Source organism: Mauremys mutica, chromosome 11, assembly GCF_020497125.1.
Source record: "Mauremys mutica isolate MM-2020 ecotype Southern chromosome 11, ASM2049712v1, whole genome shotgun sequence".
Classification (NCBI taxonomy): domain Eukaryota; kingdom Metazoa; phylum Chordata; order Testudines; family Geoemydidae; genus Mauremys; species Mauremys mutica.
In genome coordinates this window covers 18,463,168-18,476,309 of record NC_059082.1, presented here as the reverse complement: position 1 = coordinate 18,476,309, position 13,142 = coordinate 18,463,168, and the positions used below count along the sequence as shown (strand labels likewise).

General features: G+C 40.5%; 1 protein-coding gene across 2 annotated transcripts in view; it reads left to right on the top strand.

Moving 5' to 3' along the window:
- Nucleotides 1-13,142, top strand: part of PDE8A (phosphodiesterase 8A) — a 206,053-nt gene that overhangs the window by 106,486 nt on the left and 86,425 nt on the right. Inside the window, exon 1 of one of the 2 annotated variants that reach the window (XM_044980093.1) lies at nt 12,829-12,846. The exons of the other annotated variant lie outside the window; for it this stretch is intronic. The gene's annotated coding sequence lies outside the window, so the exon portion shown is untranslated. Of the gene's footprint in view, nt 1-12,828; nt 12,847-13,142 lie in introns of those variants that run through there. 2 annotated transcript variants of the gene reach the window in all.

Here is a 13,142-nt window from a genome sequence, read left to right as displayed (position 1 = left end):
AGATCCAAGACTTCCCGGTCAGTCTATGCTGGGTCCCTCTTTCTATTCAGAGATTACATGAACTCCTCTGCTGGAGAGCTCTGCATTGCTGCCGGTGCTGCTGAGCTCGCCCCGATGTCCAACCACGAAATGAGATTCAAACTGTCCAGACAGGAAAAGGAATTCAAATTTTCCCGGGGCTTTTCCTGTGTGGCTGGTCAGAACATTGAAGCTCGGACTGCTGTCCAGAGCGTCAACAGAGTGGTGCACTGTGGGATAGCTCCCGGAGCTACTAAGTTCGATTTGCATCCACACCTAGCCTAATTCGACATAGCCATGTCGAATTTAGCGCTACTCCCCTCGTCGGGGAGGAGTACAGAATTCGAACTAAAGAGCCCTCTGTGTCGAATTAAATGGCTTCCTGGTGTGGACGGGTGCGCGGTTAATTCGATTTAACGCTGCTAAATTCGAATTAAAGTCCTAGTGTAGACCAGGCCTTAGTGTGTACACCTCTACTGTTTTGTTGACAAAACTGTGTAGTGTAGATGAGCCCTAAGACTTGAATGAGTATAGAAATTAAACTACCTCCAGAGCAGGTTGGCTGGTGTGAGGAAGCTTAAACATCTGCGATCTGCTTAGAACATACATTGTTGTCAGAGGTCTTCTAACTTGGCCCCCAAGCCAGCACATTTCCAAATACTTCTGTGAAGCTTCTCTGGTGCCCCCACTCTCCTTAATGTTGGTTGCTTCCCCTCATAGCTACATAGCACCTAGGGAGGAGAGCTAGCAAGACTGAATTGTGCTTGAACTATTATGTTTACTCCAGATCTGAATGCCAAACAGGTATCCAGATGCTCTGCAGGAGAGCAATCTTCCACAGCTTCCCCCACATCCTGCCCCAGCTTCCAAATTCAGATGGAGCCATGAACTCATAGTGTATCTTCCAATCCTGGTGTGTTGGATTGTAGAAGTGGGTGGGGGGCATAATCTTCCCTCCCTCTTAAACAGGCAAAACGTCTATTTTTGTCGGTGGTGTAACTCCATTGAAACTACAAATTAATGGAAATAGGATAATTCCAAGGGGGTGGGGGAGAGGGTAAGGGATGAGTGGCAATTTGTATTTATTTATTTATTTATGAGGGGGCAGGCATATGTTGGTCTTTGGGTGTTCTTATTGTCTAGCCATTTGTTGTCCTGTACCTGCTTGCCAGCATTAAGAAGAAGTAATTTTAGTGACTTCAATAGACTTTAATCAAAGATGCTTTGATCCCAAAATGTTTGCCTTGCCTTGCAGTGTTGACATGGCTATTGCACTGTCTTTCTCGCTAGATGTTATATTACAGGGGTCGGCAACCTTTCAGAAGTGGTGTGCCGAGTCTTCATTTATTCACTCTAATTTAAGGTTTTATGTGCCAGTAATACATTTTAACATTTTTAGAAGGTTTCTTTCTATAATATATAACTAAACTATTGTTTTATGTAAAGTAAATAAGGTTTTTAAAATGTTTAAGAAGCTTCATCTAAAATTAAATTAAAATGCAGAGCCCCCCGGACCGGTGGCCAGGACCCAGATAGTGAGTGTGCAACTGAAAATCAGCTTGCATGCCATCTTCGGCACACGTGCCATAGGTTGCCTACCCCTGTTATATTATATTTTCCCTCTCTCAGCGGAGGAAGAGTTTGGCCAGGAGATCTGAAGAGCATCTGGCTCTTTCCTGTTGTTCCCTTTTCTGTTATTAAAAGTAAGATGATTTTCTGGACTGTTCCAAATTTAGCTGCTGATTTTCATCTTAATTAAGTGTTTGTTCTCCTTAGACTGTGGCTATGAGCAGGCCCGTTGAAAGAAATTTAGGGCCCTGGTACATCGTGTTCACTGCCCCTACATTTCACCACAGTTACAGATGTTTGGGGGGGAGGTCCCTTTCCCCATTCTCGTCAGCACTGGCTAAAAGGAATACCTAGATGACAGGAGAGCCCTGAAGTTGTACTCATTGAATTCTTAGCCTTTTGGGAAAGGTCTCTAGGTGTTTGCTCTGAGATTCCCAAAGAGATCATAGCTTTCAGGTCTGTATCAGTTTGACAGATTAAATATTATAACAAATAATCAATCACTTCTTCTGCCTGTTTAAAAAGATCTAATTCTCTATATTTGTTGGGCAGATATAGCTCAATGGTAGCTCAGAAGGCAGAAGAAAGGACTAGATCCAGCAACCTCTTTACCGACCATTAGCATGTTTTGCAGGGTAAAGGAAGAGATAGGCGGATTCTGCCTTTGTTCAGAGGGGGGCACCTTTTATTGAAACATGACGCTTGGGAAGCAGGAATAAAGCTCTGTCTTTATGCTCAATTTTTACTCTGTACAGTTATGCGTTGTCTAAGCTGCTTTGACAAGTGCAGCTTGGCATTCCATTGGAACAAAAATTCTGTCCTACGCTCTGCCTGCCTAGCAGAACCTGGATTTGAGTCATCCCAACATCTAGTTAACAGGTTATTTTTTCAGGGCCTATCTGTCATTTGCCTACAGCTGAAAGATATTAAAGCAGATTTTACAAAACAAACATTGGAATCCAGAGATGAATGGTTCTGACCTGCTGCACTATCCCACAATCAAAGTGCTGGTCTTGTTTGATATTAAAATATTTTACTATCATATATTTTAAGATTGACACTATATGATGTGATCATATTGAAATGAAACCTACATTCCTGGCATTGCTATACCTGCACTGATTGGAATTTACAATTAAATCACTTTATATTCAAATGAAATGTATTTGTTTAAATTTAAATATTTGAGGGCTGGCCCCTCCAGCAGTATAAATCAGCATAGCTTCACTAATTTTAGTGGATCTGCTCCAGTTTACACCAGCTGAGAATCTAGCTTTATATCACTGAGACACAAATTTTCATGCAAAACACACCAGACATCACAGGATTCCAGTAGTTCCGGGCCATTTGTCTGCTGCTGCTAGGAAGTTGTTTACTCTTTGTATCACTCTCTGCTGACGTCTGCTCACTGAACAATGTCATCAAATTTCCTGTTTTTTGGCCTGTGGAAAGTAGCTCCCCCACCTTATGCGAAGGCTTTGCTGCATGGAGATCCATGGAGCCGGATGCACCCAGCAGACAGGATGTAAGGTTAAATGCAGCATAGCTAAGTAAATAAAGTAGGTGTTCAGATGTGAACTATAGTTGTCTGCTTACCATGAGGATAAAACTGACAGCTTTAAATAGGGTGACCAGATGTCCTGATTTTTATAGGGTCAGTCCTGATTTTTGGGTCTTTTTCTGATCTAGGCTCCTATTACCCCCTACCCCCGTCCCAATTTTTCCACACTTGCTGTCTGTTCACCCTAGCTTTAAACATTGAACTGGGTCATAAAAAACCCACATTTGTTTCATTGATTTTTTTTTTTAATCAGAAATATAAACTGCTTCTGTTTTTCTTTTATTAATGGAGTTTCTCTCTAAATCTTGTCAGCAGATTTCTTCCTAATATGATTTGGAATACATTACAGTTTGGTTTTATATAATGCCACCTATATCAAGGTATTACAAAAATATTGGTAGTACCATAGTTTTGTAGACAATGAGATTTTGTAGACAGTGGAACTGCCATACTGCAGTAATCAATATCTCATGCACTGACTTGAACAAGAGAGCCTGTCGTACTGAGAATGGGAACGCTGGAACATTTCTTGGGGTCTTATCCCCCTCTTCTTTTTTTTTGACCAATGCCATGAGATTATTAACTACTTCTTGGACAGCAACCAGGAATGAGCAAAACAGACTTTGTTTGGTTCAACGGGTTCTCCACAAGAGAATGTGGCGGCAACCCCACATCAGTAATATTAACAATATCATCGTATTAGCGTTCTGAAATTCATGGTGAAAGGAAGTACCTTTTGGAAAAATACCCCAATAGGCCCGACTGTACATCTGGTTCACGCTTCCCTGCCTCTGCTGCACATGTCTCTTGCTCAAACCAGCTCTTCCCCCACCCCCCTCACCGTTACTCTGCTCTCCCATATCCTGTTTTCTCCTTTCTCCAAAACAGCTTCTGTATTCTGCTCAGAGCAGCTCATCGCTTCATGAAAGCAGTTTTTGTGGAGAGTATTTTAAAGCCCTTTCTATAAAAAGAAAAAAAGACCAAAAAAATGTTTGAAATATGTGGAGTTGCCCTGAGTTGCAGTCAGAAAGTAATTGGAGTGCAGATGAGGATTAGGCCAATGCTCGTTTAAGTGGCATGTGGGAGTTGAACTGTCCTCAGCATTTTGAGACTGTTCCATTAGTCACGTTTGTTTTTTCTTGTTTTGCTTAATTCTTTGTTAAGGAATAGAAAGAGCAGCTCGTGTAAAACTAACATATTGGTTTTCTTCTCCTCTTCTCTGCCTACAGCTATGTTGCATTGACTCAATAGTGGTTTTAGTGAGTGGGATTTTCAGCATTAGCGAATTATGGACTGAGCCTGAAGCATGTTCTAAAATCCCATGAATACCTTTCCCAGATCTGAGGAGGAGCGCTGTGTAAGCTCAGAGGTCATCTCTTTCACCCACAGAAGATGGTACAATAAAAGATATTACCTCGCCCACACTGTCTCTCTAAAATCTTGTGGTGTTCACCTCACTGTAATGATGGACTAACCCTTTTATTTGGATGAGGCAGAGACAAAACACGTTGATTCCTTTGACTAGCCCCCTCCCAACAGAAGAAAATAAATTAACTGGCCCCTTCCGCTATAGGCTTCCTGGACTACTTGCACCCAATTTGGCAAGCATACAAGAATTTACTTGTCACAATATCGAAGTGATCACAGGGCATCCATAGGCCACAGAGAAACACATGGCCAAGTCAAATCAGAACAAAAATGGGAAAACTTTGTTGTTCCTTATTTTCCATTGCTTTTGACCTTCATCTGTGAATCTATGCACACGTAAATATGGTATTGTTTCATAACTATCATTCGGTAGGCTCTGTTCATTAAGGGCCTTATACAAAGCCCATTGATATCAAGGAGTATTCCATTGATTTCCATAAGCTGTGGATCAATCCCTACATGGAATGCTGTCTGATATAGGCTGCCTGGCTAAAGCTTGGTTCTTCAGAGAAATTCAACATACAGTGTAATTAATTAAAATTATAGTAGGATACCTTGCATAGGTCACAAGTGAAAATACACTGGATGATCTAACCCTTGTTCCTAGTGGATATTTGTACCACAGAACCTCACCTTTTGCCTCACATTTTGGAGAGATTGTGGTCTTTTTTCCTGCTACATATTTTTCGCTTCTTCCCTATGGCTCCTCCCATCAGATAATGGGATGGGGGTGATTCTTTTTTCCTGCGCTGGATAGCTCTCCCCTTTTCTCTGCTGTGATTCCCCATTTCTGTTCTTGTTCCACCTCTTCTGCTGTAGCTTGAGTATTTAAGTATTGCACTTTTGTATTTAAAAAAAAAAAGAACTTATGGCTAGATTTTGCCCCTGTATGTCAGCATGGAGGATAAAGCTCCTTCTTCACCCTACAAGGTCAAGAGTTGTGGGAAATTAGAGAGGCTATCAAAATTAAGAACCCAATAATAGTGGGGGATTTCAATTATCCCCATATTGACTGGGAACATTTCACTTCGGGACGAAATGCAGAGATAAATTTTCTCGATACTTTAAATGACTGCTTCATGGAGCAGCTGGTACGGGAACCCACAAGGGGAGAGGCGACTCTAGATTTAATCCTGAGTGGAGCGCAGGAGCTGGTCCAAGAGGTAACTATAGCAGGACCGCTTGGAAATAGTGACCATAATACAATAGCATTCAACATCCCTGTGGTGGGAAGAACATCTCAACTGCCCAACACTGTGGCCTTTAATTTCAAAAGGGGGAACTATACAAAAATGAGGGGGTTAGTTAGACAAAAGTTAAAAGGTACAGTGACTAAAGTGAAATCCCTGCAAGTTGCGTGGGCCCTTTTTAAAGACACCATAATAGAGGCCCAACTTCAATGTATACCCCAAATTAAGAAAAACAGTAAAAGAACTAAAAAAGAGCCACCGTGGCTTAACAACCATGTAAAAGAAGCAGTGAGAGATAAAAAGACTTCCTTTAAAAAGTGGAAGTCAAATCCTAGTGAGGCAAATAGAAAGGAGCACAAACACTGCCAACTTAAGTGCAAGAGTGTAATAAGAAAAGCCAAAGAGGAGTTTGAAGAACGGCTAGCCAAAAACTCCAAAGGTAATAACAAAATGTTTTTTAAGTACATCAGAAGCAGGAAGCCTGCTAAACAACCAGTGGGGCCCCTTGATGATCAAAATTCAAAAGGAGCGCTTAAAGATGATAAAGTCATTGCGGAGAAACTAAATGGATTCTTTGCTTCAGTCTTCACGGCTGAGGATGTTAGGGAGATTCCCAAACCTGAGCTGGCTTTTGTAGGTGACAAATCTGAGGAACTGTCACAGATTGAAGTATCACTAGAGGAGGTTTTGGAATTAATTGATAAACTCAACATTAACAAGTCACCGGGACCAGATGGCATTCACCCAAGAGTTCTGAAAGAACTCAAATGTGAAGTTGCGGAACTATTAACTAAGGTTTGTAACCTGTCCTTTAAATCGGCTTCGGTACCCAATGACTGGAAGTTAGCTAATGTAACGCCAATATTTTAAAAGGGCTCTAGGGGTGATCCTGGCAATTACAGACCGGTAAGTCTAACGTCGGTACCGGGCAAATTAGTTGAAACAATAGTAAAGAATAAAATTGTCAGACACATAGAAAAACATAAACTCTTGAGCAATAGTCAACATGGTTTCTGTAAAGGGAAATCGTGTCTTACTAATCTATTAGAGTTCTTTGAAGGGGTCAACAAACATGTGGACAAGGGGGATCCGGTGGACATAGTGTACTTAGATTTCCAGAAAGCCTTTGACAAGGTCCCTCACCAAAGGCTCTTGCGTAAATTAAGCTGTCATGGGATAAAAGGAAAGCTCCTTTCATGGATTGAGAACTGGTTGAAGGACAGGGAACAAAGGGTAGGAATTAATGGTAAATTCTCAGAATGAAGAGGGGTAACTAGTGGTGTTCCCCAAGGGTCAGTCCTAGGACCAATCCTATTCAATTTATTCATAAATGATCTGGAGAAAGGGGTAAACAGTGAGGTGGCAAAGTTTGCAGATGATACTAAACTACTCAAGATAGTTAAGACCAAAGCAGATTGTGAAGAACTTCAAAAAGATCTCACAAAACTAAGTGATTGGGCAACAAAATGGCAAATGAAATTTAATGTGGATAAATGTAAAGTAATGCACGTTGGAAAAAATAACCCCAACTATACATACAACATGATGGGGGCTAATTTAGCTACAACGAGTCAGGAAAAAGATCTTGGAGTTATCGTGGATAGTTCTCTGAAGATGTCCACGCAGTGTGCAGAGGCGGTCAAAAAAGCAAACAGGATGTTAGGAATCATTAAAAAGGGGATAGAGAATAAGACTGAGAATATATTATTGCCCTTATATAAATCCATGGTACGCCCACATCTCGAATACTGTGTACAGATGTGGTCTCCTCACCTCAAAAAAGATATTCTAGCACTAGAAAAGGTTCAGAAGAGAGCAACTAAAATGATTAGGGGTTTAGAGAGGGTCCCATATGAGGAAAGATTAAAGAGGCTAGGACTCTTCAGCTTGGAAAAGAGAAGACTAAGGGGGGACATGATAGAGGTATATAAAATCATGAGTGATGTTGAGAAAGTGGATAAGGAAAAGTTTTTTACTTATTCCCATAATACAAGAACTAGGGGTCACCAAATGAAATTAATAGGCAGCAGGTTTAAAACAAATAAAAGGAAGTTCTTCTTCACGCAGCGCACAGTCAACTTGTGGAACTCCTTACCTGAGGAGGTTGTGAAGGCTAGGACTATAACAATGTTTAAAAGGGGACTGGATAAATTCATGGTGGCTAAGTCCATAAATGTTAATATTCTTATGTTCTTATGTCTCCACTGCCTCCCCGTGAGTGAGGGGATGGGAAGTGGACTCAGCCAGAGCTATTTTACCTCACCTTCTACTGATCAGCAGAACCGGCTGTACAAAATGCTGAGCCCCACGAGGGCTGACACAGCATATTCCCCTCCTCCATTGGAAAAGAGGAGCTCTGGAAAAACTGTGCCTCAAGGATGTATTTGAGGTATAGTCCCTATGGGGACCCCATTGCCTAAATGCTCAATTTAGCTCTTACAATTAAATTTATTCAGAACCTGTCCTCATGGAAGAGATTTATATAGACACAAGTGCATACTAAAATTGTTAAAAAGAGGTGGTTTATTTTATTTCTGACATACATTCTAGATGTCCTCTATATACTGGAGCTGCCAAATAAAGCTTGAGGCTATAGTTGTTCAATCTTGTGCTAGACGACAGAGTAGAGAGTAAAATGAAGAATACCACCACCCCTGGTAATCAGCAGTCAAAGGAACGCAGTTGACAGAGTAGGCCTGTTTTTGCCCAACCTGGTAAAATATAGACTGGGGGAGTCATCTGTCAAGAAAATAGTCCATTCATATTGCAGTGTGAGAGGACAGGGAGAACTAAGTTAGAAAGAGTAAAAATATACTCACATCTCATGTATGTTAGAAATAATGGATCATGTCATAATGAAAAATGTAGAATAATGTACTTTTTAAAAATGGGTCTGTACTTTTTAGAGTTTGGTTTCCTATACACTCTGCCAAAAGCTTCTTCTGAGTTGGAGTACTTTACCTTGAATAGTGTTAATTATCTAAAAAGCTAGATGAGAATTTAGTTGTCAAATTCTGAGCAACAAAACACATTTTTTCATTAGTTTCAGACAGATTTATTTTTAGTTTTATAGTGCTTATTTTTTACAATGCTAATTCAACTTTAATTCTTAATTTAAAAAAATGTGAAACCATAAATCCTAAACTCACTAATCTAATATTCTACAAGAAGGATGGGCTGAAAATACAGAACAGAATCGGTGATCAAATTACTAATTGATCATAAAATGAGAAATTGTATTATACACTGTACATAGTGGACATATAAAAACATTGGTATGTTTTACTTTTTGTTTAAATGTAAAACTAACTTTTTGGTATATGAATAGAGACCCTATATGTCTATATTTATGGTATCAAAAATACTCTCAAACTTAGGATGTGATATTTTTTAATATAAAAAACAGTCTTAACTGGCATAAATTATATTAATTTAGGACCCATCTCTGCCCCCCTCACATTGCATAATACCTTATTCCATGGTAGTAGGATTGCATTCTTAATTAATTAGAAGGGTCTGTGAGATGGAAATACCTAACACACCAGGTATCCAAAATACATTTCATGTTTTAGTACTTCCAGTTACCTGAAAAAATTACCCATTTATGGCTTGTGATTCAGCATTCAAAACCAGTTTTATAGAATGGAGACGATAAACTCAGAGTGGTGGTGGGTCTTTTTCAACATTTTTTTATTTTGACTAAGCTAAGGAAAAGGAGGATGAACACACGGAGACAATGAGTGCACAAAGTGCTCTTGATAATCTCTCTGGTCCATGGCTGCTAAGCAGCTTTCCAAAAGAATGAAATTGTTGAACATGTGGCAAAACCACCGTAAAACATACTTGCTTCACCCAGAAAGTATTTCTGCACATACCCTTATTATATGGCCTGCTGATTTTGCTGATTTGTTTTGTTAAGAACATCCTGTAAGCAATTTATGTGTAATGTGGTGGTTGTTTGGTGCCACCCCTAATTTTTTCTACAATCTTACAGTAGGTAGTGTATTTAAACAAGCCATTCATTGCTTTTTAACAAATGTACATTACAGAGAATAACTGGATGAAATGATGCATTTCATAACATATTTTGAAGTCACCCAGAGTATGACATATTGGCTCTAATTAAACAGGAAAAATGAAAAAGTAATAAAAGTGCAGAGAACATCCAGATCCCAAACTCTCAGTCCATTTGTGCTCAGTGCAAATGTCTGTTGTTCCTAAAGTTTCAGGGCAGCTGTGTAGACTATACACATTATTAATTCTAATAGTTAGTCAAAATATCTGACTGATGCAATGTAGCACTACATGGAAAACAAAACCATTCAGCAGTCCACCATCTGTTTTGTCTTGGGTAAGAAGGACAAAGAGATCAAGAAAAAACTGCCAACATCAAAGGGGTCAGGACATTTCTCCTCTCTCAAAGAAACATAAAAGTGCATAAAACATATAAAATGAAATTTCCTGTGATTGGAAAAAAAACTTTCACAACCAAAACACAGTTTCTCTCCTCTGTCCGTGATAACTATTACAGGCTTATGTTTAAAACTCCTAGCAGCAGAAGAAAAAGAGATGAGCTGGTGAACCATCTAAGCAGAATAACTTTCCAAGAGTCTCATCTAGGTTATTCATCAACAGGTCTGTTGATACATTTTTCTTTTAATTCTTCAAAACAGCACAGGAGCTGGGCAGCCTCAACCCTTATTGGAACTGGTGATAGCCTCCTGAGTCTGTCTCAGTTTTTCTATTCCTTGACTTGTGACACTGCCCTTCTTCAAGAAAGAAAACTCTTTATTTATCCCTGATATCTGGCTAGTTCTTTCATGTTATAATTACCGTTTCCCGCAGGCTTCTTTTCCCATTAAACTGGCTTATAGGAATGCAGTAATATTTTTGCTAATGCACACTAATGGGCCTCCTTTTCTGCATCCAGCTGATGAAATGTCACATTAGGTTTTGCAGTATGTGAAATCAGGTCTAATTCTTCATTACCCAATAGAACTCCAATAGCTTGGATATTTTGTGAACAGAATTGCTCTAAGATACCATTGCTTTAAAACACAGAAACCAGTACAGCTGTTATCTTACTCAGCATTGCTAGAGATCTGAAAGTTTCTCCTTTTGTTGCAGGCAGATCTGAGCTGCTTTGATTCTCCTATGTTCAGTTGGGCAGATATAACTTCTGTCTTGCCCAAGGGAAGACACTGAGGCTTACAATGAAACATTTCCTGATAAAATTTCTGGTAAAAGCTCCCTGCCAAAGCTATCAGCAGTCTGGATCACTGTCTGGGAAGAAACACTTGGTGCAGGGGAGGAAGGAGGAAATGGTGCCTGTGAACTTGTTAATGGTGTCACCAGACGGGACTTTAAAGTCTATTTTCTCTTGTTTATTCTCATACTTTGGTGTCATTCTTTCCCACTTCCAGCAGTATTCTTAGATCCACTGCATCCTGACTTTGAAAAAATCAGCAAAGTGAGACAGTAATGATCAGTTTGGAAAAATATTTTCGATTGTCTCAAAACTGATTAAAAGTTCTTCCATCTTATCAGCATCTGTGCCTCAAAGGAGATGGTTGCTGGGCAGTTGCTCCCTGTCGCCGAAGCTAGACATGCATTATATGTGTTATATTAGCACCATTTTATGCTACTCTGTGTGCTGAAGCCTCTCTCTCACTAATGGCTTCTTCTCCTAATTTACCATTATTTGTGCTAATTTATTGTTAGGCTAAATGGTAATACGGAGTTCTGTGGGACATGATAGAATTGCATAGACTTTTCCTAGCACATTGTTAGACCTGCAGTGTGAACTCTGCAGAGTGTGAGTTCTTCACGATTTTTTAGCTATTGCATGGGCACAGAGCTTGCTTCCAATATCTCCTATTATGTAAAAACAGCATAAGACCCAACTTTACAAATTTAGTGAAAGTGGTCATGAATTTTTTTGTCAAAATGTTTGTCAGAAGATGCTGATTTGTCAAAACCGAAACTTTTCACAGGCACATTGGTTTTGACTAAACTTTTAGTTGGGAAGGTTTCTCAGATCCAGGAGGCAGTTCTGGTGAGAGAGAGAGAGAGAGCTTGAACTCAGAATGGCCAGTTGTTTAGGACACTCACTTGGGATGAGGGTTGTATTCCCTGCTCTGAATCAGGAAGAGTAAAGACATGAACGTGGTTCTACCTCCCAGGTAAGTGGCCTGACCACTGGGCCATTGGTTATTCTGGGGCAGATAGCTTTCTCTTTCTTGTTTTGCTGCCCCCCAAAATTCAAAAGGTCTCAGTTTCATCCTGATGTGGCATGAAAACAAATTCCAAAACCTTGAACTTTTTCACGGAACGGAATTCTTGTTTCTCAGCTAGCCCTGCAAATTAGTCATTTTCAGGCAAATGATTTTATGGACAAGATGTTGACAAAATTGTGCTGAAGGCAGTAGGTAGTAATAACTTTAAAAAGCTGCCTTGCTGCACAGTTTAGTCTAGGCAGTGACAAGTACAAATATTATGGCCCTCCCACAGGGACATAAAAGAAAAAGCCCATTTTATAAAAATGAACAGTGTGTAGGATTTAACCCAGCCAGTTTGCTTTGAAAAGAACTTCTGGATGGTTCAGGTGGACTCACAGCCTGGAAAAGCTGATAAAGTACCTGAAGGAACCATTTCAAAAGTATCTGTGTACATTACACAAACAGATCCTACATTTACCTGGCTATCCATATTAACCAATATTAACCCTGCACACAAACATGCTAGATATTTTGCACACCTATGTGCCTATGCAGTTTACGTGGTGTGACAGACCCAGGCCAGTGCGGTACAGGAGTCTGGTCGAGGGCAAATATACTGGTCACTGGGTGAGTAGTTTTCTGTTCCCTGAGTGACCAGAGCAGGGGCTGCACTAGAGTAATCAGGAACCTGATAGAACCAATTAAGGCAGCCAGGCTGATTAGAACACCTGCAGCCAATCAAGACAGGTTAATCAGGGCACCTGGGTTTAAAAAGGAGCTCACTCCAGTCAGGAAGGGGGGAGCCAGATGAGGGGAAGTGCGTGTGAGGAGCTGGGAGCAAGAGGCGCAAGGAGCTGAGAGTGTGAGTGTGCTGCTGGAGGACTGAGGAGTACAAGCGTTAGTTATCAGACACCAGGAGGAAGGTCCTGTGGTGAGGATAAAGAAGGTGTTTGGAGGAGGCCATGGGGAAGTAGCCCAGGGAATTGTAGCTGTCATGCAGCTGTTACAGGAGGCACTATAGACAGCTGTGATCCACAGGGCCATGGGCTGGAACCCGGAGTAGAGGGCGGGCCCGGGTTCCCCCCAAACCTCCCAACTCCTGATCAGACACAGGAGAAGTTGACCCAGACTGTGGGGAAGATCACTGAGGTGAGCAAA